The sequence below is a fragment of the Ischnura elegans genome, chromosome 3, assembly GCF_921293095.1.
Source record: "Ischnura elegans chromosome 3, ioIscEleg1.1, whole genome shotgun sequence".
Taxonomy (NCBI): Eukaryota; Metazoa; Arthropoda; class Insecta; order Odonata; family Coenagrionidae; genus Ischnura; species Ischnura elegans.
Genome location: NC_060248.1, coordinates 122,880,877 through 122,906,350, shown reverse-complemented (window position 1 = coordinate 122,906,350; position 25,474 = coordinate 122,880,877). Strand labels below are relative to the sequence as shown.

General features: G+C 40.3%; 1 protein-coding gene across 1 annotated transcript in view; it reads left to right on the top strand.

Moving 5' to 3' along the window:
* Positions 1 to 8,388: 8,388 nt before the first annotated feature.
* Positions 8,389 to 25,474, top strand: part of LOC124156482 (hexosaminidase D) — a 149,648-nt gene continuing 132,562 nt past the window's right edge. Inside the window, exon 1 of the mRNA XM_046531053.1 lies at positions 8,389 to 9,408. The gene's annotated coding sequence lies outside the window, so the exon portion shown is untranslated. The remainder of the gene's footprint in view (positions 9,409 to 25,474) is intronic.

Genomic DNA, 25,474 nt, shown 5'->3' with positions numbered 1-25,474 from the left:
GGAAATTGTTTTCTCAAGTGTTTGCTGTTGAACATGCATACCATCATCATACCAGCTTTGCTCCTTTACCTGAAAATCCTGCCATGTGACCATTAATTCCAAGTATCAAGTTTCTCACTCCTCTGAGTACTATCCTTTCCGAGCAACGCCGTGTGGCTCGCTAATTGAGTAATAAATATAGTTTTAATCAGGGATGGCATTCGAAACTAAACGTAATTAAAAACCAGTAAAATTACAATAGTTTCGTTCCAGGGAACGAAATGTAGAAACGAAACGAAATTGGATGGAACTTCAGGCTTGACTTTATGAAAACTCTCCGTATAAGAAATAAAGGAATAAAACTTTGTAAGGTTCACTGTTATATTGATATGGGCACGTAGTTTCGTAACTTTGTTACATAGATGTAGAAACCCGGGTCGTGCCCACATTAATATAATATTGAACCTTACAAAGTTTTATTCCTTTATTTCCAAGTTGCCCCCCCAGCCTTAATTCCTAGCTGCGCCCCTGGAGTTGAGGAGGATCAGAGGGAATAGTTTCGACCCATTTCATGACAGAATGTAGAGGTTAAAAAATTGAGCTTGATATTTGCATGGCCAATCTACGTTCACCGTTCTCCTGTTAGTGATAAAAATATGAGTCCCGGTATACTTAAATTAGATATACGTAATATTACGTCCATGGCATTCCTCAGAAGGATTAGCAGGTCGTAATATCACGCCCGTTACACGCAAAGTGTTTAGGGTAACCGAAAGTTTCTACAGAGATTTGAACCCGTGATCCTTGGATCAGTAGCCAAGCGCTTTGCCCACTGCGTTACCACGCACCCATTACTCTCCTTCAAATTGTTTTTCTTTTGTACCTACTGGGGCTGAGAAGCGCGCTCTTTCTTTCCCTGGCGGCCAATGTAGGTCAGTCAGCTCATTCGGCGAGTCGCCCGCGGCCGGCCGTCCGTCCCTCGCGTTTTTCAGCGGAAGATGGAAATTTTTAATATCGCTGCTATTTTTACTCGAGGCATGGAACTTGAGTGATGCTTCTTTGCCAGTGAGGACGAATAAGTCTCGTCATGGTCTCTACAATTTCCTCGCTGCCACGACGGTAATTTGAGGATTATGCTTTTGATTATATAGTGATGAAAAAATGTCGGTCCAAATCGATATTTCGAGAAATCGATTTTTTATCGAAATAAAGAGCTCGAGTTTGGAAAAAAAAACAAAATTTGAACAGAAAGATCGATTAATAAAAAAATGAACGTTTGTTTTATTTTAATACAGTTTGTGCAAAAACGTGTTCATCATTCATATGAAAAACACCAAAAATACGAATCTGAGATTTATAAAATAATCTACTTATAACAGTGGCGTAACTAGAGATATGCTTTGGAGGGGATGAGGGGGCTTAGAATGTGGGCTCTGAGGGGGATAAGGGGGATAAGTGGACGCAACCCCACCCCCCTGGAAATGGGGAGTTCAGGAAAATTTTTCAAAAATAAAAGGCCTGAAAATGTATTTTACATCATTTTGGCAATTATAATGTAACTTTAAGTAGAGGCAGTTATTATGTATCAAATCCAGGCAAGATTTTGAAATATATTTTTGATTTTTCTGAGGCTTTGGGGGGGGATACATCCCCTTCCCCCCCCCCCCCTACATAGTTACGCCACTGACTTATAGCACATGCGTGAATTATAAGTAGCAAAAATTTCCAAATGTACCCACATTAGAGTTTTAGGATCACAGCTTAAAACCATTAAGCTTTATTAATTTTTTTTCAAGATCAGCTGATTGCGATACTCTATTGGTGATCAACAGACAGACCATCTTTCTTCGACGTCCTCTATTACTGTTTATACACACCATAGGCTTCACCCGCTTATCATTATAATCATAAGTCAACAATACTAAGGGGATTATACTTCTTTAGGATACCCAGAATTAATAAACCCTGAATATCAAATGTATTATTTGACAGTACGAGCATAATTCATATGGGTTAATTCTTTTTCAATGGAAGTGAGTGGGACATACACGTCTCCAAAAACTTGCTTCATCGTGCTACCGAAGAATGATGAAGGATGGAATAAGTGTAGAGGACATATAGTTATATTACAAAAGTAAAATATAAGTGCAATTGGGTAGTTTCCTTCATCAAAGAGAACGAATGTATTGATGCGATTCCTTAGCCACCATTAGTGTATTCATAATATAAAAATTATTTGGTTTTAGAAATCCCAGTTTAGACGAATGGCAATGGAAAATTTTAACCTCATTTGAAAAAGGCCAGATTGGCGCCCATGCGATGCCACTCCACGTGACGTCACAGGGACCTAGTTTCTATACGAGTTCATAGGAGTTTTACATCGTCTGAGATTACCAATGCATGCATGTGGCACAGAGCTCAGGGAAACATCTCTTAATAATCACCCAATAAAATTACCTAAGTTCGGAAAGTTTCCTTCCCTTGATAGGGTAATAATTATCCTTATTTAAGCCCAGCGCTATATGCTATCAGGGTACTCTGCTAGCTGCTAGCAGCTTGCGTCGTATCAGCGCTCAAAGCCTCGCCCCAAGGTCACCTGACACGGCGACATCTGTAACCAGAAATACGTCAAACGGACTTTTCCCAGCATTCCTACTTAGCCGTCGCGTTTTCGCGCGCTTGAAAATTTTCACCTTTCGTTTTATCGCGAAAAATAGATATTACCATTTAAAAATCTAAAAGCGTGAAATGCGTACTCCAGGAGTAATAATCATTCAATTTTGGCAATAAAAAAATAATAGGAAACCACCCTATTATTTAGAATACCCATATTCAGCTTAATAAATTAGTATCTTGCATGATATGTGGCGCGATGAGGTGGAAGTCATTGATATAAGTTAATAAGATGCTGTAATATTTTTACTGAATATATTTTCGTACTACGAGTTTTGTTGTCATGACAAATATTTTCAAAAGTATCATGCGCAGCCAGAGTGGCGGAACCAGGAATGGAACAAGGGGGAGGGGGTTAATCTCCTAGCAGTAGTGGGGGTGCGAAAAAAATTACCATTCTACGTAGTGTAAATTGGATAACCAAGGGGGGCTATACCCCCCCATAGATACGCTAATGTATGCAGCCAAGTTCTTCCTTAAATGTGTGATACTACCAAAGAAGAGGGGGGTACGAGGAAGAATACCCAGACACCCAAACCCCATGCAAAAGGGTAGTTCACTTCATCAAAGAAAACGAAAGGCATTGATTGCGATTCGTTACCCACCAGCAGTGTATTCCTAATATACAAATTATTTAGTTTTAGAAATACCGGTTTAGACGAATGGCAATGATCGATTCTATCCCCATTTGAAAAAGGCCAGATTGGCGCCTGAAACATGTCTTAATAATCATCTACCAAAACTGGCTAAGGTCGGAAAGTTTTCTTCGTTTGATAGGGTATTAATTATCATTATTTAAGCCAAGCGCTACTAGCTAGTAGAGTACTCTTCTACCTGCTAGCATCCTGCGTCGTCCCAAGCGCTCAAAGCCTCGTCCCAAGATCACCTCACTTGCGGCAGCGGGCACCAGAACGACGTCACACGGAGTATTCCCAGCATTCATACATAGCCGTCGCGTTTTCGCGTGCTTGAAAATTTTCATTTTTCATTTAATCGTGAAAAATAGATATCGTCATTTAAAAATCTAAAATCGTGAAATTCGTACTCCAGGAGTAATAATATTTCGATTTAAGCAATAAAAAATAATATGAAACCACCGTATGAATCGCAAAAATAGATATCTACATTTAAAAATCTAAAATCGTGAAATACGTACTCCAGGAGTAATAATATTTTTATTTAGGCATTTAAAAAATAATAGGAAACCACCCTATTGTCCGTCGTAATGTTCAAACCCCACCCTTCTGCCTAAGTCCTTGCCAAGGCATTCGAGGTGTGTAGTTTGTTGCTGCTATGGTTTCCGGGTTTCCACCGCGTTCATTGATGTTTGTCGACGACAGTTTCGCCAGCAATCCGGACAGCTTCTTAACGTTAGAAGAAATTCTCTTGATTGGCGAAGTGATTGTCGTCATCAGAAATCTATCGACTCGATGGAAACTATGATCGCTTATATGATCTTGTTTTTTCTCGGCGAATATTTCTTACAAATATTTCTCGGGTTTCTAGCCGAGTGAGAATTTTTTGGCCTAACGTTTCGACGGAACACTCTTCCATCGTCCTCAGTGAATTAATGATCGCTTAATTTGAAACGTACTAGTATGAGATTTGTAAGGGTTGCAAACAATTTGCCAGCGGGAGATTAATGAAGAAAAATCTTATAATATCGCCGCAAATCAGTCTAGATCTAGATAGAGTTGATGCTTTCCCGGCGAATGATGTGAGTAAACTTCTCTCGGGTTTCCCACCGGGTTAATGGCTTCATAATGGCCGACGTTTCGAGCTCCGACTCGGCGCTCATCGGAGTCAGTCGGAGCTCGAAACGTCGGCCATTATGAAGCCTTTAACCCGGTGGGAAACCCGAGAGAAGTTTACTCACAGTCTAGATCTGCTATTCTCAGTGGCTCTCCCCTACTTTTCGTCGAACTTCTTCGTTGGAAGTGTGAAATACTATAAAGTGAATCGGATTTTTCCCGAGGTTTCGTTACCGTCTGCTGGTCACTTCTTCAAGGGAATGAAGATGTGACCAGCAGTCGGTTTTTCGCCATTTTTTTTAAGAAACGACCAGCAGCCGGTATCGAAATGCCGCGGCAACATCCGATATACCACGCGGTATGCACCCGCATGTCACTCATTAATTATCATAAGCTGCAAAAGCTTTGATCAAGAAATTCTACGATGGAAGATGATGAAAGCATACGAAATGCGGTATGTCTCATAAAACAGCCAGAAGTTTTCTCTGATTACTAGATGCGTAAGATTTTCCATCATGGCCGACTTCTCTGCGCCAGGAAACAAAACAAGTATGGGATTTTGTTCGATAATAACGAGTGTCCCAGATATAATAAAATAATGAGCTTCTGCGAAAAATGAGATTATTTTCCCAGAGCGATTACCCGGATGTGGGTCGTAAGACAAGAAATAGATTGGCAATAGCCATCCACAGAATATATTAATTTCCGGGGAATCTAGGTTTCGCGGAAGCAAAAGTAATAACGTCCGAGCCGTATGCCGCATGCTTTCATCAACTTCTGTCGAAGAAATTCGACGCAAAGTAGGTGAGCGCCACGAAGAATTTTAGGCCGCGGTAAACTTAAAAGTTCAGAATAAATAACGACTTACGCTAGAATGATTTTTTCATGATCGGAAAAAGTAAATGTGCTCATTGAGTTTCATTAATTTTAAATTTAATATCAGTTAAGAGTACTAATTTTAACTTTTGGGGGTGGGGGTACTTAGGATTTTCCAAATATATTAAAAAATAAACATTGTTACATTCCACAGAGCAAGGGTGGATCCAGAATTTTTTATGGAGAGGGGGGGACAATGTCTGACAGGCAAACGATCTTCTGATATTTGAGATTAAGAGCAAAATACAACTCTTAATGAATAATATACATTTTTTATTTTCATATAAAAGTTAGTAATATGAAATATTAACAAGCCACATATATAATAGCGACAGTTTTCTAATATGTTTCCTTTTGTGAGCTTATATCATTTTATTACTAACTCGCCATCAGTGGCGGGTAAATCGGTACGGATTATTTTCATCTTTGCATGACATGGTCTCCGCCGCCTTAATGATTTTCTGACTTTCGCGTCACACCATCTCGGTTCGCAACTTTATTTTTTTATTTTACCAGGGAAATAACTATTGATGCCTGAATTTACGTGCGAAAGAAAAGTTTATCAAGCACTCGCTACATTTAACTCTTTTACTGATTACACGAAGCAAAATGAAGGTGATGATAACGAAACCGTATTAAAAATCTTGTCTATTTTTTAAGCATCTGGGGGGGGGGGGGGGGCGTGCCCTCGTTACACCCCGTCCCAGCATAAAACCGACTGTGCCACAAAGAAATATGCACTTTGTGTAGAATACAACAACGTTGGAATCTATTACGCCACCTCTCCACGAAGTAAGACGTGAAACATTGATCTGGTGTAGCAATGTTGTTTAAAACATAGTTTCCGCCGCAATAGGGTGGTTTCCTTTTATTTTTTTATTGCCTAAATCGAAAGATTATTACTCCTGGAGTATATATTTCACGCTTTCAGATTATTAAACGACGATATCTATTTTTTTTCGCGATTAAATGAAAAGTGAAAATTTTCAAGCGCGCGAAAACGCGACGGCTAATTATTGATGGGAAAAGCCCGTGTGACGTCATTCCGGTTCCCGCTGCCGCCGAGTGAGATGACCTTGGGGCGAGAATATGTGCGCCACTGCGATGCAGGCTGCCAGCAGGTAGCAGAGTACCCTGCTTGCAGGTAGCGCTTGGCTTAAATAAGGATTATTAATACCTTTTCAAAAGAAGGAAACTCTGCGACCACAGGCAGTTGTAGCATCGGTTTTAGTAGGTGATTATTAAGAGATATTTCCCTGAGCTCTGTGCCTTACACATGCATTGGTAATCTCAGACGATGTAAAACTCCTATCTACTAGGTCCCTGTGATGTCACGTGGAGTGGCATCGCATGGGCGCCAATCTGGCCTTTTTCAAATGCGGTTAAAATTGACTATGGCCATTCGTCTAAACTGGGATTTATAAAACCAAATAATTTGTATACTATGAATACATCAATGGCGGGTAACGAATCGCAATCAATGCCTTTCGTTTTCTTTGATGATGGAAACTACTCTATTCTTACTTTACGTGGTATTTTTTTATTCACTAAATTGATATTATTTACAAACTTTTATCTACTTTTAGAGAGCCAGAATAGCGTCAAAATCCATTTCTGGGAAATGCAATTTCCTAAAATTTTCCGGGGGAGGACCCCTGAACCTTCCCGGTATTGAGGGCCCCAGCCGAGGGCCACCAATCACTCCAGACAGCCCCTGGGAGTAGGTGTTCTAATGGATATAATATGCACTTGCCATTTGATCGTAACTGAACGAGCGGAATATTTTCGGCGCATACCTCGCTATTTACCATCTCCTACTGCATTAGTAAAAAGTATTTTCCCCCTTACTTTAATGTATATTGGTAATATTGATATTTTGGAACACTGTGACTGAGAAAATAAAGAAACTATTTTAGTTTCAATGTCCGCTGTAATCTGTAGCTATGAAAAGGAAGCAATGCTGCTGCATCTTGCTGTAGTCAATGTGTATTAGCATTTGTGTTCAATGATTGGTACGTATAATGTTATGTAAGGTAATAAATGTAAATGACCGACAATTCTCCCACAATCCTCAACCAAATACAATTTTATCTTGTCCGTACAGTCTAAAAAAGGTGAAATTTTGTTCGAAATGTGTGCAATCCGCAATGCAAGAAAACTGTACAAGAATAGGAGTAGATTAAAATAGACAAAAAAAAACAAAAATACTGATAAAATACACACTGATTCGTTATATTATAGAAGATAAATTTCTTGTTCATCAAGTGAGGAAACTAGAAATAAATTTGGAGTTAGACCTGTATAGATTATAAATCTTAAAAACTCATTCGTCTTTCTGGCATAAATTCAATTAAAAAATTTACGCAATAACATGTACGAATTTTTTTTTTACAGCAGTGTAAATGCACCACATAAAAATGTTTCGAAGGGATTTAATGAAAAAATTAGCTTATTCAACTTTGAATAATGTTCATCAGTCTACATGATCTATCTTGTCCCATCACCTCTAATAATAATTTTAAAATATTATTAATTTCATAATATTCAGGATGCATGGTGAAAACAGGAATGTTTCAATGTAAATCAAAAGATCAGCCCATCACCTCTAATAATAATTTTAAAATATTATTAATTTCATAATATTCAGGATGCGTGGTGAAAACAGGAATGTTTCAATGTAAATCAAAAGATCAGCGTTGACATTTCCTTATTGAAACTCCTTGCGTGTCACATACTAATTTTAACCTCCCTCACATCATTTATTTACAGAAGCACTTCAATTATCATTTCAACCACGCGCTACATTCTTTCGTTTAAACGCGAGTGGAATCAATATCCTTGATTGGTCGTAATCACCCGCGTCGAACGTCGACAGTAGCGCCATCTACGACGAGAGGTAGAACTTCTACGCCTGGAATTTTGAAGGGAGTCGACATTTAGCGTCTCTCCACGGCAGCCAGCTGAACTACTTGGCATTCTCGATCCCCGCGGTTTTCTCCTCCGCTGGGGGAGCCGGGGAACGAGTATACCCGAGCGTAGCCGAAGGTTCCCGAAGCCAAGGCAGCAGCAGGGCCTCAGCCAGGCGGGTGGGGAAGGAGGGAAGGAGGAGCACCAGCCAGAGGATTGCGAGGGGCAGGCATTCCCTGCTGCGTGCTGTAGTGCTGTTTGACGGAGGTGGAAAGGTTTCTTGTGGAAAGCGAGAGGCAGCGAACGGCCTGTACCTTGGCGATCGTTGTGATGTGCGCCATTCTCTTCCGACGAGACCGCCCGATCGTGTGACCATAGCAACGTCGTCCCGATCTTGTTTATCTCGTCCCGGGGATCGCGTACACCCTGCGTTGAGTTGCTTGGAGACGGGGACGATTGTGATGCATCGTCGGCCAGCGTGATGGGATGCCTTAACTACCCCTCCTGTACCAACCGCTCACGTCCCGCAACGGAAGAGTAAATATACATACCCACGAAGGACGGGGTCCTACTCGCTTGCCCACCTCGTGTGAGTGTGTGCTGGATGTTTATGTGACCTGCTTCGCCTTCTTGATTGAACGCGGCCCATCTCATAGCCGTGCTCTACTCTCAGTTACTTCGTGTCTGTGAAGCAAGTGATCGGGGCTCTCCAGTCGTGGTGTGATACGCGTTGATAGTGCGGTGTTGATCTGTATTCGGCGCCGACCCTATCCATCATCGAACACTCCTGTTTGTTTAACACGAGTAACTCGTGTCAACACCGTGGGCCGTGTCTCGAAGCAAGTCAGTGCTTCCCAGGTGACCGTGAGGTGAGGGGGGCCTGTATCTTTTTTCTTTAAATTTCCAATCAATTCCTTCGTGCGAGAAGGCGGTGTTGGTCGTCATTTTTGATGGTCTTTCCGTGGTGTTGTAGCAGCATCAGTGCCTCTTCGTGCCGTCGTTGTGTCACAGTGCATGTGCGCCTTGAGTAGCCACACAGTTTCTTCCCAGTCCTTTCTACCTTCCCACGGCGGCGCTTTCATTTTGTGTTCGAGGACAAGCCGAGAGGAGAAGGGGGATAATCACCCGAAGAAGAAGGCAAGAGAGAGAGAGGTCTCGAGGAAATAGGATTGACCGGAACCCCTCACACCCCCCTTCCTTCCCAATCGCCGTCGCCGTAAAGGTAAGGTTTTGACCATTTTTATTTTTTTACCCGAAAAAAAAAACTAGTGAGTCACGGTCTCGTCGTTACAACCTTTTTCACTCGTTTTTTTCGAACTTGTTTCCCTGATTTCGAGACCACATTCGAATCTACCGTAGTTAGTAAGGTCTAATGAAATCGTCGTCTGAAAACATTTCTCCCTTATGCATATATTTTAAGGATTTACTTTGCGATAAATACGGCGAACATTTTAGTGGATTCCATTACAGTTAGTGCTTCATCTTCGTAACGATCATTAAATCATCACTTAGACTTCTAAGGTATCTTTTTTTGTCTTCGTTGCACGCGCGCTCCAGCTCCGTGATTGTGACTACCAGATCGGGATCTATAAAATATTACCGGGGGAGAGGAATCGTAACTCTCTCAGCCATTTGGGTATGATCCCTCATATTTCCCTTTCTAACTAAGTCAATTGTGGTATGTCAAGCCCGTGGTTTGCGGAAGAGATTAGTTAAGAGTTAGTCGGGGATAGAGATGAGCACCTCGAAAAAAAGTGGTTGTAACGTTTGAAAATAAAACGTTTTCAACCTTTCTCTAGAAAAACTGAGAAAACGTTTCTTCAAAAATTTCGTAGAATATAGCATTAATTTTGTGACCTGAGTCTAATCATCACATTTTTTTGTGCCTTTCAATTATAATCAGCTCCTTTCTTCATTAGTTTCTTCATGACGAATCCCCAAGACGTTTGTTTTCGAGTCCACTGACAGTAAGTTTGACATGTGATTTTGCAGTCGCCGTATATCCTATTGAAAAATATCTAATCTAATACAGCCACATTTTGGAGATTAATAAATCCGTGTAACAACTAATCCTTGGAAATGATAACATATGAGTACAATTTGCTCGGGAATAATATGAACTCGATTTTGATATAGGCCAACCAAACATTTGTAGTATTGACAACGGTTACGGTTGTTATTGAGTTGATGTTGTTGATGAGTTATTAAAGAGAGTTTGGTTGATTCTATTGCATATGAAGAAAGTGTGCGAAGAAAGAAGAATAATATTTATATAAAAATGAATTTTCCCTCCTTAATGTATTGATTTCAACACTAAATACTTATAGGACATCCGTTTCCAGGTAAATATTTAATACAAGAAAAGAAAATAAGTTTTGAATGGAATTTTTTTTAAAAACGTCCACGGAAAAAACCATTTATTTTCCCATCGCTAGTCGGTGGGAACACCTGAATATTCATTACAATTTTTTGCTTCTGTTCTTTCTCTTGCACCCTTACGCACGGCGCAGTTGGGCGGCCGTTGGGGCAATATACCTGTCTCCGATTAACCCACTTACTCCTTAATTAGCACGCCCCCCCAGTCGACTTCGTTCGCCATGTGTTTCATTTCCGGGATCTCCTCTCTGTTTTGCGTACCGAGAGCGAGCTGGAATTCGCAGGATCGAACCAACGGTTCCTCCCGGTCTGTCTGTCTCTCTCACACCCTTTGGCCCTTCCTCCTTCTTTTGTTTTTTTTTATTTGCGTCGGCGACGTCATAGAATGCGTCTAAAGCGGCGCGCATGTGCGTGCGACCATGGCAACAAAACAAACGGTTGGGAAAGACTCTTCGGAGGAGGAAGAGGAGAAGAAGTCTTTGGATTTCTCATTAGGAGGTTGTCCCCCGTTCCAATTCCAAGTTTCGCAAAGCGAGACTCCTGCTCCCGAAGTCTTGTGTGCGGTCTTCGTCGGAGTATATTCCAGAATATGGATTCAAAACTCCTCTACGGAGGATAGGGTATTCCACTAAGGAACGAAGAAGAATAAAATGTTGGTACTATTTCTCGTAGTGCATACCCTTAAGAAGGTTTCCCAGCAATAATTGGGTGATGGTATCATTTTAACAGCTAGTCGTGTGACGAACGTTCATTATATTGACTAGGTCATCGTCGAAAGGCCGATACTATGAATCGATTGACCGCTTTCCGTTCTACTATTTGTGATTTTTTGGGGATAGACCGAGAGGTATCGGCTTCTGGAGCTGTTTGAAATACTTAATGCATGTTCAAAAAAGGCTATTCGGGCTTCCAGCCGGGTGGTCTCCCTCCATTCTGCCGACGTTTCGGAACACGAGTCGGGTTCCATCCTCAGGGCTAATGGTGAGTGGATGAAGTTTGCCAGCTTGTTTACTTTTCAGTTGGTTGTGAGGTCTAACGTGATTGGCTCGGAGGCAGCCAATCTTATTTTCTTAAGTGCCGGTTTCCATGCATTACTCAGTGAATACCCTGTGTCACGATTGAGGGTGTTAGTTGCCAGCCGGATCTCGATGGATTCCTTAACCAGTCTTTTCCAGAAATCAGTCTCGCGGCATAGAATTTTCACGTCATCCCACTTTACCCTATGATCGGATTCAATGGCGTGTTCTACAACCGCGGATTTTTCCGGTTGGCAGAGCCTAAGGTGTCTCTTATGTTCTTTTATCCTTGTATTGATAGTTCTCCCCGTTTCCCCCACGTAACCGGACCTCTATTTAAATGGGCGAAGTCATCACCACCCCGCCCAACGGAGAGCAGTTTTGTCCACCCTTTTCTATCGAGCCAAAGCCATAGCGGACCAAGAAAGCCTGCCAAAAGAGATAAGACATCTGAAAACCACCTTCAAGCAAAATGGCTATAGTAATGAGGAGATACACTCGGCCCTAAAAAGGAGCATTAAAAATCTAGGCTCTTTAAAGGAGGAAGAAAGACCAAAGCCCATCGCTATTGCCAATATTCCCTATGTGTCTACGGTGTCCGGGAAAATTTCAAGGATCCTCAAAAAACAAAGTATTGACACCGTTTTCCAACCATGCTCCAAACTAAGAGATCTACTTCTTAAAGCGAAGGATCCTTGTGGTTTTGAAACTCCAGGGGTCTACCAAATTCCTTGTGAGTGTGGGCAGGTTTACGTGGGGGAAACGGGGAGAACTATCAATACAAGGATAAAAGAACATAAGAGACACCTTAGGCTCTGCCAACCGGAAAAATCCGCGGTTGTAGAACACGCCATTGAATCCGATCATAGGGTAAAGTGGGATGACGTGAAAATTCTATGCCGCGAGACTGATTTCTGGAAAAGACTGGTTAAGGAATCCATCGAGATCCGGCTGGCAACTAACACCCTCAATCGTGACACAGGGTATTCACTGAGTAATGCATGGAAACCGGCACTTAAGAAAATAAGATTGGCTGCCTCCGAGCCAATCACGTTAGACCTCACAACCAACTGAAAAGTAAACAAGCTGGCAAACTTCATCCACTCACCATTAGCCCTGAGGATGGAACCCGACTCGTGTTCCGAAACGTCGGCAGAATGGAGGGAGACCACCCGGCTGGAAGCCCGAATAGCCTTTTTTGAACATATTCGCCGGGAAAGCATCAGATTTTACTTCACTTAATGCATGTGTTCGAAAATATTGTTCATTCTCACACTGAGATTGTCATCCATGTCTTGTGGTAAATGTTTTGTAATGCCGTTGTGGTATCAAAATGTAGACTAATATGTGATTTATTATTTATTTACACTATACATATTTTATTTCGGCATAATATCTTGCAGGAGAGTATAGGCTCAGTTTAAATAGTAAATTCGGAGAAGATTGTTTTCTCAGACGACGTCAAATATATCCTTCGTTTACGGTCGTACTATGGTAAACGTGATCTGGAGAAGAAAACAGGGATGCCGACTTACAAAAAATATTGGGGGGGCCCAAACCGGAGATCTTGCCCCGGGAAATGTTATAAGTAGTGAGTTTTAAGTATTTTAAGCGTTTGAGAAGAGCCATATGATCAACATTAGAACCCTGATAACTCGAATCTCGATATTTGGACACTGCGGGGAAAATCGGCAAGCCTGACACATTTTTTCCTCACTCCCATAAAGAATTATTGAGGGGGCTCGGGCCCCCTCAGGCCCCATGGAGTCGGTGCCACTGGAAGAAAATATAGGATATAGATTAAAAAACAAAGATACTTAAGATGTTATTCGGAGAAAATTTTTAATCCCAGAAGTCGTGAACATATCCCTCGTTTACTGTCGAGCTATGGTAAACGTGATTTCGAGAAGAAAATAAACGAAATAGACTGCAAAACAAAGATATTTATTATTTTCTCCTTCTGTTAAGGATAACAACGGTTTCCCGATTAATAAAATTAATGGCGTCCCTCGCTGTGCTTTTTATTTTTCCATTGTTATAACCTTGCAAGGGTTTGCTTTAGGAATTACTATTAAGTTTTGCTTTTGCATGAATGTGGACCTATGTCTTGTTATTATGCGTATTATTTTTGTGACCGATGTGGTATACACGTGGAAATCCTCTTCTTGCTGATTGAATGATCACCCCCTGCCAAACACCTTAGAGGTTGCTCGTAGGGTATATGTAGATACTCAAAAATAGACTAAACCTATAAGGTGAATTCAATAGCAGTGTATTTCTGACGAATATAGACGTATCTTACTCAAAAATAGATTAGGTTACTTTTATTTTATATTGCTAACTTATTTAAACCTTAATGGATGTTTCTGAACTTTATTATTATTATTTCTAACAGCATGTTTTGTGTGCTCTAGCTTTATTGGCAGAAAACTTTAATAAGTAGTTTGCAAGTTTTGCCTTTGAATGATTTCGGTAGAATGATTTGTTGGTATGCGTGACTTTTTTCGGACCGTGTGGTGTGCATGTGGGAGTCCAGTTGCATGCTGGTGGTTGATCACCCCCTGCCAAACACCTTAAAGGTCGCTCGCTATTATGTAGACGTAGTTGAATATCATGATTTCAGTGATTTTTATATTGGCCGGGGTCAGTGTTGACATGGAAGCCGTCCTTTCCCATTTTTAAGCTTACAAATTTACCGTTATGTCCAATTCTCGAGTGCATCAAGCCGTGGAAAGCGCATCGAGTTTCACTCCCTTGTATGAAAAGGTTATTTTTTTTACGCTTTCTAAATGTCCTTGTACGTGGTTGGTGCATGCGTTGAATGACCTCCTAATGCCCACGCCCAATAACTCAAAACGTTTCATAAATCGACATCAGGGAGAGGATGGGTACTTTCTAATTCTCCATATGCGTTACCTACGCTGTTTTTTTTCAGATAAATAAAACCACTGTGTACTTTACCACGCTAAATGTTTCTTAAATTATTGTTATGCAGTGAAATCTCTCATTTACGGTCCTCGAAAATACGTCCTTAAGTGAGGAGTTGTCCGTCAGTCGGAGGTGACCCAAAGAAAACGTCATTTTTACGCCATGTAAAATAAAAAATTTTGGGCTATGTCGCCGCGTCAATTTTTTAGGTGGCCACAACGTTTCCCGACCGATGCTGGTCGCTTTCTCTAGGGATTCTGATGAGTTTGGGATTTATATCCATATATATGTCATTTTTACCCTTAATGTTACCGCGAAAGTATTTTAGCGTAGGAATGTAATCCAGATGAATGAAATCCTTTCATTAATAAAAAAACTCAATTATTTGGAGCGATTGGTTAGAAAACCCATGGCAGTGATGTCCGTAAAAGAGTATAATTGTGCCTAAAAAGTGTCTCTGTCCGTAAGTGGGAGTGTACGTATACCAGAGGTTCCTTATACAAATGCATATCCTTCTGCCGGAGAATTGAATACTCTCCTTAAGTCATAGGTGCCCGTAAGTCAGAACTTGTCCGTGAACTGAGATTTAACGGTATATGTCATACTCTACATGTAAGGTAGAAAATTTAAAGATATAGGAACGTTTATTGATCTTGGACCCTTGGTCCACTAAGAACATACAAAAGTATACATTAGTATCAGAGCTCGAGTACACAGAAAAATTGGATACATGCAATAAACGATATAGTAATGGTAACAGCAAATACGAGCACATTGATTGTTTGAGGCGTAACTTTGTGAAACCGATTCATTATTAAATTTAAAAAGAAGAACTTCGTGCTTTCACATGAATGTTTATTCACACATTTACACGACCATGGTTTCAACGTTAGACGTCATCATCAACGTTAGACATCACCTGATGATGACGTCCAACGTTGAAACCATGGTCGTAAAGTTGTGAATAACTATTTATTGAAAGTACAAAGTTCTTCTTTTTAATTTTAACGAGCATATTGGCAAAAATAATTTTTTTTCTTGCAATAGCATTTTATTGAACGTTATATTTTCGAAAGAAATTGGTGAGTTGGAGTTTTTTTTTATTAGTTCGGGATTACTATTCCAAACCCTTGTCCCAACAAGAGAAAAAGATTTATTAAATGTACTTAGTGGTTCGATGTTTATGCAATTTGTGTAAATTTATGAAGCTACTATTATTTTTTAAACATAGCTGAAAGCAGCACAGGTCCATTGTTTCATGTTCGATGTGGAAGTTGACTTGCCTTAGGTTCACTTGTACGGAATGCGTGGTACGTGTCGTGTGGTACGGTGCCAACTATGGCACTGAGACCTCGTCAAACCGGTTTAATAGGGAAGTGCACTAGTGTTTCAAATACACCAAACACATTTTTAAAATTAGAGTTCAGAATAACATAATGTCGTAAAACCACAGTTTAAATCCTAATAGTGAATACTTGATTCGAGATGACCGTCTGAAATATGGAAAAATTCAAAGGCCGCGAAAACGGGTGTCCATGTTGAATATTGGCTGTGACGTCACAAGGCAGTAGCAGAAGGCAGCTTCTACACCGTTTAGTTCTGCCACTATTATTGCATGGAAAAATTACAGAATTTGAGGGTATCCGTTTTTTGCTGTCATAAAATATCTTCAGATTATATATGTGGCTGCTTCTCTTTTGAGTAAACGACTTCATCATTGCGTAATATATTAATATTCATTTACGTGTCAACTTCAAGTTTGGAAAGAGTAGTATGCATAGCACATTGAATCTTTGATAAATGCATGATGGCATTTATTTTTCGCTGGGTATATTTTGGCACAATGCCGTTTATCATGCCAAAACTTTTTTTGTAAGAACAGAGTCAAACTAATAAACATATTTCAGACGTTTGCTGCAAGACTTATTCGTTGCGTATGTATTCACGCCGGCCGGAACGTTCGCCCTTCGCTACTAGAATCATGGGATGTAAGCCTTATTTCCGAGCTGGCTGGTTGTTGCAATGGTTCGCTGTCCAGGATAAGATAATCTTGGTTGGGAGAAGGAAAATTCCAACGATTTATAAATGGTATACCAAACTTTGATGTATTTATGGTTACTGAATTTTTGAATAAGGAGGACAGGTTCAACGCTCCATAGAAATGCGAGACGTTAAGGCTAACAAGGGGAGACCGCGTACCTTGCTGCATCTTTTTCAATTAGGCTGTTAGTTAGGCTGTAATTAATTAATTTTCATGCGTTACTTTTTACAAGTTATATATATAAATCCAAAGTATCCATAACTTTCCAATGGGTCGGTTGGGGTAGTGGTAGCGTGCACGAGTCAAAGGAAAGATGTTACCCGACCGTGGTTCAAGTTTACTTCCTGGCATAATTTTTTGTTGCCTTCATTGTGATCATACGGCGTCTAGTTTATCATTAATTATAATTGCAGCAATCATTGACATGAGACAATATTTTTATCGTCATTATGGTGTTTAGGAATTTTAGCAGTGTCATTACAAACGCCGAGATACGATGACTACAAGGGTTGGTGTGCGCTAAAATGTTAATTTTTTCTTTACTTATACTGACCAACTTCCACATTAAAAATGAAAACCACTCTTGCAAGAGCACATACCATTAAAGGCTCGCGGCAAGCAACAATATGCGTACAGGCATAATTAATAAGAACACAAAGCGAATATAAAATGCCATATATCTCGAACACTTGTAATTCACATTACTCCAAAGGGAGTTTACTTACTCAGTACATACCTCAGTACCTTGTACTCAGTACCTACCAGTTTACCTCAGTAGCAGTGCTAAAAGAACCATTCTGAAATATAATTTCAACTAACAAATAGGATGAAATAAAAGTTGATAACCCTGGACCGGGCGCGCTGGCGTATAAAATACGTCAATCTTTGAAAACCAAGGATTTCGACATTGTACGTACATTCTGGGCTATAATGGTCTCGTGTATTCTTACAATGTACTTTGACTGCCTATATTGCGAGTTTTCAAAGTTCAAGGTAATGTAGCTAATTTTTTAGATCAGCAAGATGAACCCGTCACCAGTGGAGTACAAATTACGCCGCGCGAACTGCCGTGTACCTTTATATCTGTATCACCTATAAATGTACTAATTTCAACAAATAAAGATTAACTTTAACAAAAATCGTTTGTTATCATATATGCACATATCATGGGCAAAGTACGCATTTTGCCCGGTCGTGTAAAAAAACAGTCGCGCCATAATTCTTTAACCAAACTACTTTCAGTTTATAAATTACGTAGGTCTACGCGGAAGATGATATATTTTGACTCAACACACTTTCTGATGTGACTGAGGTACCTATTAAGTAAATTTTATAATATAAATATCAATTTGATCTTACAATACCTTCAAATGATCTTCAAAACAGAATATCATCGATAGGTAAGAGTCAGGAGCAGCCTTGAACCATTTATTCCGTATAGCTTGTGCTTAAGGCACGGGAATGAATATCTTCTCCAGGCTTTTGTTTCGACGTCGAGATGAAATTTGGAACAAAAAATCATTTATAACTCTATTTTGAATTCATGTTTTCGGTACTAGACGACATTTTTAGGAAGCAAACTCCACCGATTCCCGGAAACTCTCGCCGCGCGAAAGAAGGCGACGGAATACAGCGATACTCCACTGGTGACTACTGCCTTGTGACGTCACATCTCAATCAAGATGGAGGCACTGTGTTTCAGCGCAACATGAAATTTTCCGACTTTCAAAACGTTTTAAAGTGCATACCCCAGTTGCAGAAAATAAAAGTGACTGTACTAATGTTTCTTTTTTAGGCTAAACTTTCAAATTCAGCAATAAAAAAAATTAGTGCACTTCCCTATCATCCGATGCATTGTTTCCCCCTTAAAGTGTCTGCGCATCGCTCCGTGTTGTTTTGTTGATTTTTTTTCTGTTCTGAAAACTGAATCTTTTGACGTCCTGTTGCTTGTAAGGAATGATTTTCGGGTTCCCCTCTGAGTGTGGTTTTGGGTAATTGGTCACAACGTATCAAGGTTTTCGGGTTGACCTCCGCGTCGTTTCATCTTCATGGCGACAGTTTCGCCGGCGTTGCAGCTGGCGTCTTCAGGATCGACGTGTTTGATGTAGGTTTTTGCCCGTCTTATATAGGCCTCGGTTTGGGCTAGGTGCGTTCTGATTGGTCTGTTTGGGTAAGAGTCTCTTCCAGGTGTTTGAGAGCGAATAGCTGTCCTCCCTGTTGAATGTGGATTTTTTCGCTATTTCGATAGCCTCTCGTATGAGTCGGGGAAACTAATGCTTTTCTTTAGCGATGATTTTTGCATTTTCAAAGTCCACATTGTTTGTTGGTCCTTCCCATACGTACACGGCGATGGCGGATAACCGAAACTGTATATTTTTGGTGACCCTTATGTGTTCTTGCATTCTGCATTTCGTGCCTCTTGATGTTTGGCCAATGTATCCGCAAGAACACTTAATTTCGTATATTCCGCTTTGGGTATTCATGGGCACGTGATCCTTGGCCTTGCATTGGAGGTTGGATGTCTTCGTGACACAGTTAAAAGGTGTCACTATATTATTTTTCCCCAGAATTCTTGCGATTTTTTCCGATGTCCCGGCTACATAGGGAATAAAGACATAATTGGAGATTTTCTTCTCTTCTATATCCCGCTCCGTTTTCCCGACGGTACTGTTTTCGGCGAAACTGTCGTCATGAAGATGAAACGACGCGGAGGTCAACCCGAAAACCTTGCTACGCATGCTGCACCACCCCGCGAAAGTCTCCATCAACAATTGGTCCTAACGTTTCGACGACCGGATTCGCCATCGTCTTCAGGGGTAGAATCGGTAGCCAAATTATTTATATTTATTTATATCCTTGGTTGCCCTGATTGCTTTTTTCGTATATAGCCGATTTTTCGATTGTTGTTAGTCCGGTGGGAAAACCGTGAATTATTCTTTCAACCTTTACGCCGGCAAAAGCTGAATTTCTACACTTTAGCTTGTAGTATGGCCTTAAAAAAATAAGGGATGAGTGTAGATCCATCAAAAGTTACTGGACCTTGAGTGCAAACTATTATTTAGCTCGGAGGATTACATTGGGAAGTTGTGGTTGTGGCTGAAAGTTAACATAAGGTTTCTCACTGTTATTTGTGAAAGTTATCTTAAGGTATTGTCCAATGTCCATGACTAGGTTTTCGCAGGTTTTTCACGCCCCCCTTCTTGTGTGGGCGTTTTCCTACAGTACCTACCTCATGGTAAACATATCAACCCTCCGAAAGAGATCGCTTATTTACGGGACCGATAGGAAAAATTACCCTTGTTTGCGAAGAATATGTGAAGAGTGTGTGTGCTTTCCACTTCCAGGGAATCCGGCGATAAGTGAGTTCTTGCCAACATCATGCATGGAATATCTTTAAATTTACTCAAGTCGTCGAGGGAATAAATGGAGGAAACTATAATTACATCTACACATCTACATCTAAATAATACCCCGCAAGCCGCCTAAAAGGCGTGTGGCAGAGGGTGTTAGGACACCAGCCGTCTAAGCACAAAAAAAGAAGTGCTCTTTGAAGTTGAGACTAGCATTTATTAAAGTCCTTTATGGTCCCGGGGAAAAACGAATTTCCATACCTATCCTTTCGGCAAAACATCTCTCTTAATTTATCGCTTCTATCGGACCTGGAAATATAGTGTGGCTCTAATATTATGTTCTCTGTGTCGCTCTTAAAGATATCCATTCTCAATTGTCCAAGCAATCTAAGCCTAGCGCGCAACCTCGGAGTCTCCAATGGCTTCCAGCCTAATTCGCTTAACATCTGGGTAACACTGTCTGTACGCCCGTAGGTTTTTGACGAAACGCGCAGCCTTCCTTTGTATTTTATTCAGTTCGCAGATTAAGTCTTTCTGCACCGGATCCCATACGCTCGCTGCATATTCAAGGTGCGGTCGAACGAGAGTGAAATAGCACCTTTCTTATACCTTCTCATCCGAAAATCTTCCCACAATACGCTTGACGAATCCTAATTTCTTCAGGGCTATGCCGCAAATATTCTTTATGTGTGTTCCCCACGTGAGGTTCGAGGTTATCGTAACTCCCAGGTAGTTCACTTCGTCTGTTGCCTTTATGTTATTACCATCCACGTAATAAACATGTTTATAGTTGGACGAATTCCGCAAGAAATGTACCGACATGCATTTGCTCAGAATAAGTTCGAGTCCCCACTCTTGGCTCCAAAAATGAACGTCGTTCAAGTCCGATGATAGAAGTGGTTTCCTATTATTTTTTTATTGCCTTAATCGAAAGATTAGATTGAAAAATCCTGGAGTACGCATTTCACGCTTTTAGATTTTTTAATGACGATATCTATTTTTCGCGATTAAATGAAGAGTGAAAATTTTTAAATAAGTTCTCTAGTATGTGTGAATTATTCCCCGCCCTTTTGCTTGAGCTATTAAATTTGCAACTCGTATCTAGCAATGCCGGATTGTCATGTTGCTTCTCGCTCTATGTAATGCGGATTTATCTTATCCATGTGGAACTGCTTCAAACAGCGGTTCCCAACCGGTGATATGGGTATCCCTTGGGAGTAAGCGACGAACCAGTCGGGGATAGGCGGAAAATAATAATCGGTAATGCTGGACGCTACATTCCATAACAGCAGCCTGGCAACAGTGGCAAGTCTTAACCAGAAAATATGTATGCGTATTATATGGAGTAAGTTTCTATTTATGGGTTTACTTATAATAAAAGTGTCACCTATCCGTAGTGAAATTATTTAATTAAATGTGCGCGTTATATTTGTCGGGAAACCGTATTAGTTGTGTGCATATAGAGGGGTATGGGAGGGAAAAAAGGTTGGGTACCGCTGGCTTAAAATGATCACGTCCTTACCATTCGAAAATCTCAAGTTGAAGTATCACGTATCGTACCAACCAGGGGGAGGAGTATTTTTTAATGTATATTTATTTCAAAGGTGAGGAGGACGACGAATCGTTAGGTATAGATCAAACAAATGTGTCCTATTCACTATGCTCCAAAAAGTGGAATAATCACAGCTAAATCTATTTTGCAGCTTTGCATTCATGCATACACGGAGAATATTTTTTTTGTTTAGGCGGGTACATATATGTTTATCTTTTTTTGTTTCCAGAGGCAAAGTGTGTGTTAAAGAAAGTTTGTTTTTCTGTTGAAATATTTTTTCATAAAATGTAATATTCTTGCATAAAAGCATTTGATAACGTAGATTGGAGCACAATGCTTGGAATCCTAAAGGAAATTGGGGTTCTTTATAATGACAGAAGAATCATCCACAGTTTATACAAAAACCAAATAGCCGTGATAAAATCAGGGCCCAGCTGTGAAGAAGCAAGAATTAAGAAAGGAGTGCGACAAGGCTGTACATTGTCACCCGTAATTTTCAACGTTTACATTGAAAAAGCCATTAAGGAAATCAAAGAAAAGGCATTGGGAGTGAATATCCATGGAGAAAAAATAAGCATGCTAAGATTTGCCGATGACATAGCCGTTATAGCAGAAACAGAGAAGGATTTGAAAAATATTCTGGTTAATATGGGTAGGGTAATGAGTAGATATCAACTGAAAATAAGCACGAAGAAAACCAAGATCTTAGTATGCAGCAGAAGAGAAGAAGTCAAGACCAACATTAAAATAGGGAGGCAAAAACTGATAGAAGTGGATGAATTCTGTTATTTGGGAAGCAAGATAACTAGTGACGGGAGAAGCAAGAAAGAAATTATCAGCAGAATAGCCCAGGCGAAGAGAGCATTCCACCAAAAGAGATACCTGCTTACAGCGGGAAACTTAAATATGGATGTAAAGAAACAATTTATAAGAACCTACATCTGGAGTATGCTCCTATACGGAAGTGAGGCATGGACAATGACCGCAGCGGAGAAACCAAGGATAGAGGCCTTTGAAATGTGGTGCTACAGAAGAATGATGAAAATCAAATGAATCGACGGAGTTAGTAACGAGGAAGTCCTAAGAAGGGTAGGAGAGAAGAGAAGCCTCATGAAAACCTTAATAAGAAGACGGAATAACCTTATAGGCCACATCTTGAGACATGATGGCCTGATGAAGACAATCGTCGAAGGACAGGTGGAAGGGAAGAATGGAAAAGGAAGACCTCGAACAAAATATATGGAACAAGTCAAGAGAGATGTGAAAGAGAAGAAATACGTAGGAGTGAATAGATTAGCTGATAGGAGAACTGAGTGGAGAGCTGCGTCAAACCAATCCTAGGATTGTTGACCAGTGATGATGAATTTGAGAAATTCATGTGGAAACCTGTTCGTTTCCTAAAAACAGACCTTTTTCAAGTTGGATACCAAACATTCAAGTATGTTTATAATTTTTCAAATCAATTTATATTGGCAGAATAAGTTATATTGCTTTTATCATTTGTGGGCAGTAAGAAATGAAGCAATTAGCGTGTAGAGAGCTTGATTCAAGGTTGTAGAAGCGGCTGATTTATTTTTTTTATCGTCCACCGTAATGATAAAAAAGTCTCAGGTCAAATTTTTATCTTATCGATCGTATTTAATTTCATTCTTTTCTATGGTGTAATGTAAAACAGTGATTTGGGTACTCGTTTTCGAGTCTTTTTGCCAACGCTTTGTAATAAGTTGCCGTTACAAAAGCTAATTAAAATTTTTAACTGCGGTCTAATGGTGGGCAGTGGCGTAGCCAGGAATTTCGTTTGGGGGAGGGGGGGGGTCCAAACCTAGGGGGAAAATTTTTGAAAAACGGGGTACCTACTAGTTAGAGGGTTTTAAACTAATTTTAACACTTTTCATAATCGAAAAAAACTTTATCTGTTCAAAAAATGTTTAGTAAATTCATGAGTTTTCAATATTTTGTTTTCTTTTATGAAGGGAAATAATTTTGTTTTTATATTTCGGGAGGGATCCGCCCCCCTGGCTACACCACTGATGGTGGGTCCCGTAGATTTATGAGGAGTAAATACGTAAAAGTATTTCACTTATCACCTTAACCTTTCGGTGTTCCTTGAAGGCAGGGGGGATAAAACTAGGCGTGGTCGTTTAAGTTGTAACTTTTTTGCACAGAAAAGGATAATGAAACCAAAATATTAAGGAAATTATGACAGCAATTTATTTGTTTTTATAATTATTTACTTGAAAAATATTGCTTTTAAATTTAGTTCCATGTCTTATACTAATATCAGTTTTCTTCGAAAAGAAAATTTGTTCATAACGTTTGTTTTGAACTAAATTTATTTTCGCTTCTAGGACGGGGGGCAGTTACCCCCTGTCTGGGTGGGCTGAATGCTCCCATGCTCATTCTAGCTCGCTTAGTAACTTGGCGATATTAAATATGAATGTCTGGTGTATTCTTAACGAGCCCCAAAGCAAATACATTTCCATTTTATTTATCTCTGTTTACTCTGGTTCTCTTTTATTTTGAAAAAAAATATTCGACGATTAGCTTTTTTAAACCAGTTATTTTCCCGGTTGCGTTTCCCCTTCTGACTAGTTGGTTCCACATCGTTCATATGCGGAGTTGTACCTAATGGGCATTGTCGTCAAAGACTGTGACCAGTGACATTGCGTTAAAGAAAGGACCCCATCGTCTATGGACGGACGAGTATTGCGTCTAACTGGGAAGTGATCAGTTCAAGGTAATTCCTAGATTTAAGCAGCGATGCAAATCGAAGCGATAGACGGAGGGAAATAAGTGTATAATGATCGACCATTCTGATTCAGGTATCGGCCATTCATTAAACCCTCTTGTTTAGACTGACGGGAATCACGGTTAAAATTACCAGAATCCTAGCTCGTGTTACCAGATACAGTCCGGTATTGTGAACCAGAAGTTGTGTGGCCGAATTAATTTTACCAGGCAACGTCTTAGGGGCCATTCAAGCATTATATGAAGCTATTGTCCCGCGGACAAATTTTCCATAAATTTATTTATGAGAAAATAGATTACCAGAAAGTGTAGTTGATGTAACTGATTACTTTCTACTATACGGTGTAGTAATTTTAGCTGTGGATGTGGTCGGTTCGTATTTAACTACACTTTGTGGTAAAATATTGCCAGGATCCTTGTTATTCCAAATGGAATTGATATACAAGGACCATGCTCCCGTTAAGAATGGGTTCGCACTGAGCGATTTGGCTTAGCTAAGCCGGATGAGCTGATCCGAGCGTGTAGAACAGGCATAATGCCTAATTCACTTTACGATTGTTCCAGCGATCGTCGGAACTATCGTGCATTCACATGACGATTGTTAAAACCTGTGCTGCCCTCTAGTGCTGACATCTAAAGTGAACGGGAAATTGACGGTTAGCAAAGATGTTGAGGTATGCAGGGACAAGATATTACTGTGTTCAACGTGTATTTACCGAATAAATTTTCTTCCGCCCATATTCTTCTTTCCTTGGACAAATCCATGAAAAAAAATAGTGCTTCACGAGCTTTTCGTCTTTCTCTTGTCGCTTCCGTTTCCGGTCTCCCAGCGCCTAACCATCGTAAAGTGGCAACGTTCGGAACTACGTCAACTATTGTCAGGACATGCATTCACACGGATAGTTCGGTCAACTATCGTTTGGACGATCGCTCGGTCAATCGTAATGTGAACGAGGCATAAGCTCTGGGCAGTGGGCCCTCGGCGATTGCCCGCCGGACCGTCCCTGGTTCTGTACAAGAACTACCAAACATTCGCATGAACCGCACCTACAATCCCTGCTTTCTCCAAGGCACCTCGCGTTCTCGGCGGTTATATACTCCGCTTCCCTCACGGCGAATACCTTCGGGGAAAAATGAAAGGGGGTTGCGGTCAGGTAAGGAATGAATGGAAGGGAAGGTTTTCAAAGGTAAGTGAGAGGAAAGAATAGGAGAATTCTCATTCTCTGAATGATTATTCAATGCTTGTTGGGGTAGCTCCATTGCTTATTTACTGATTA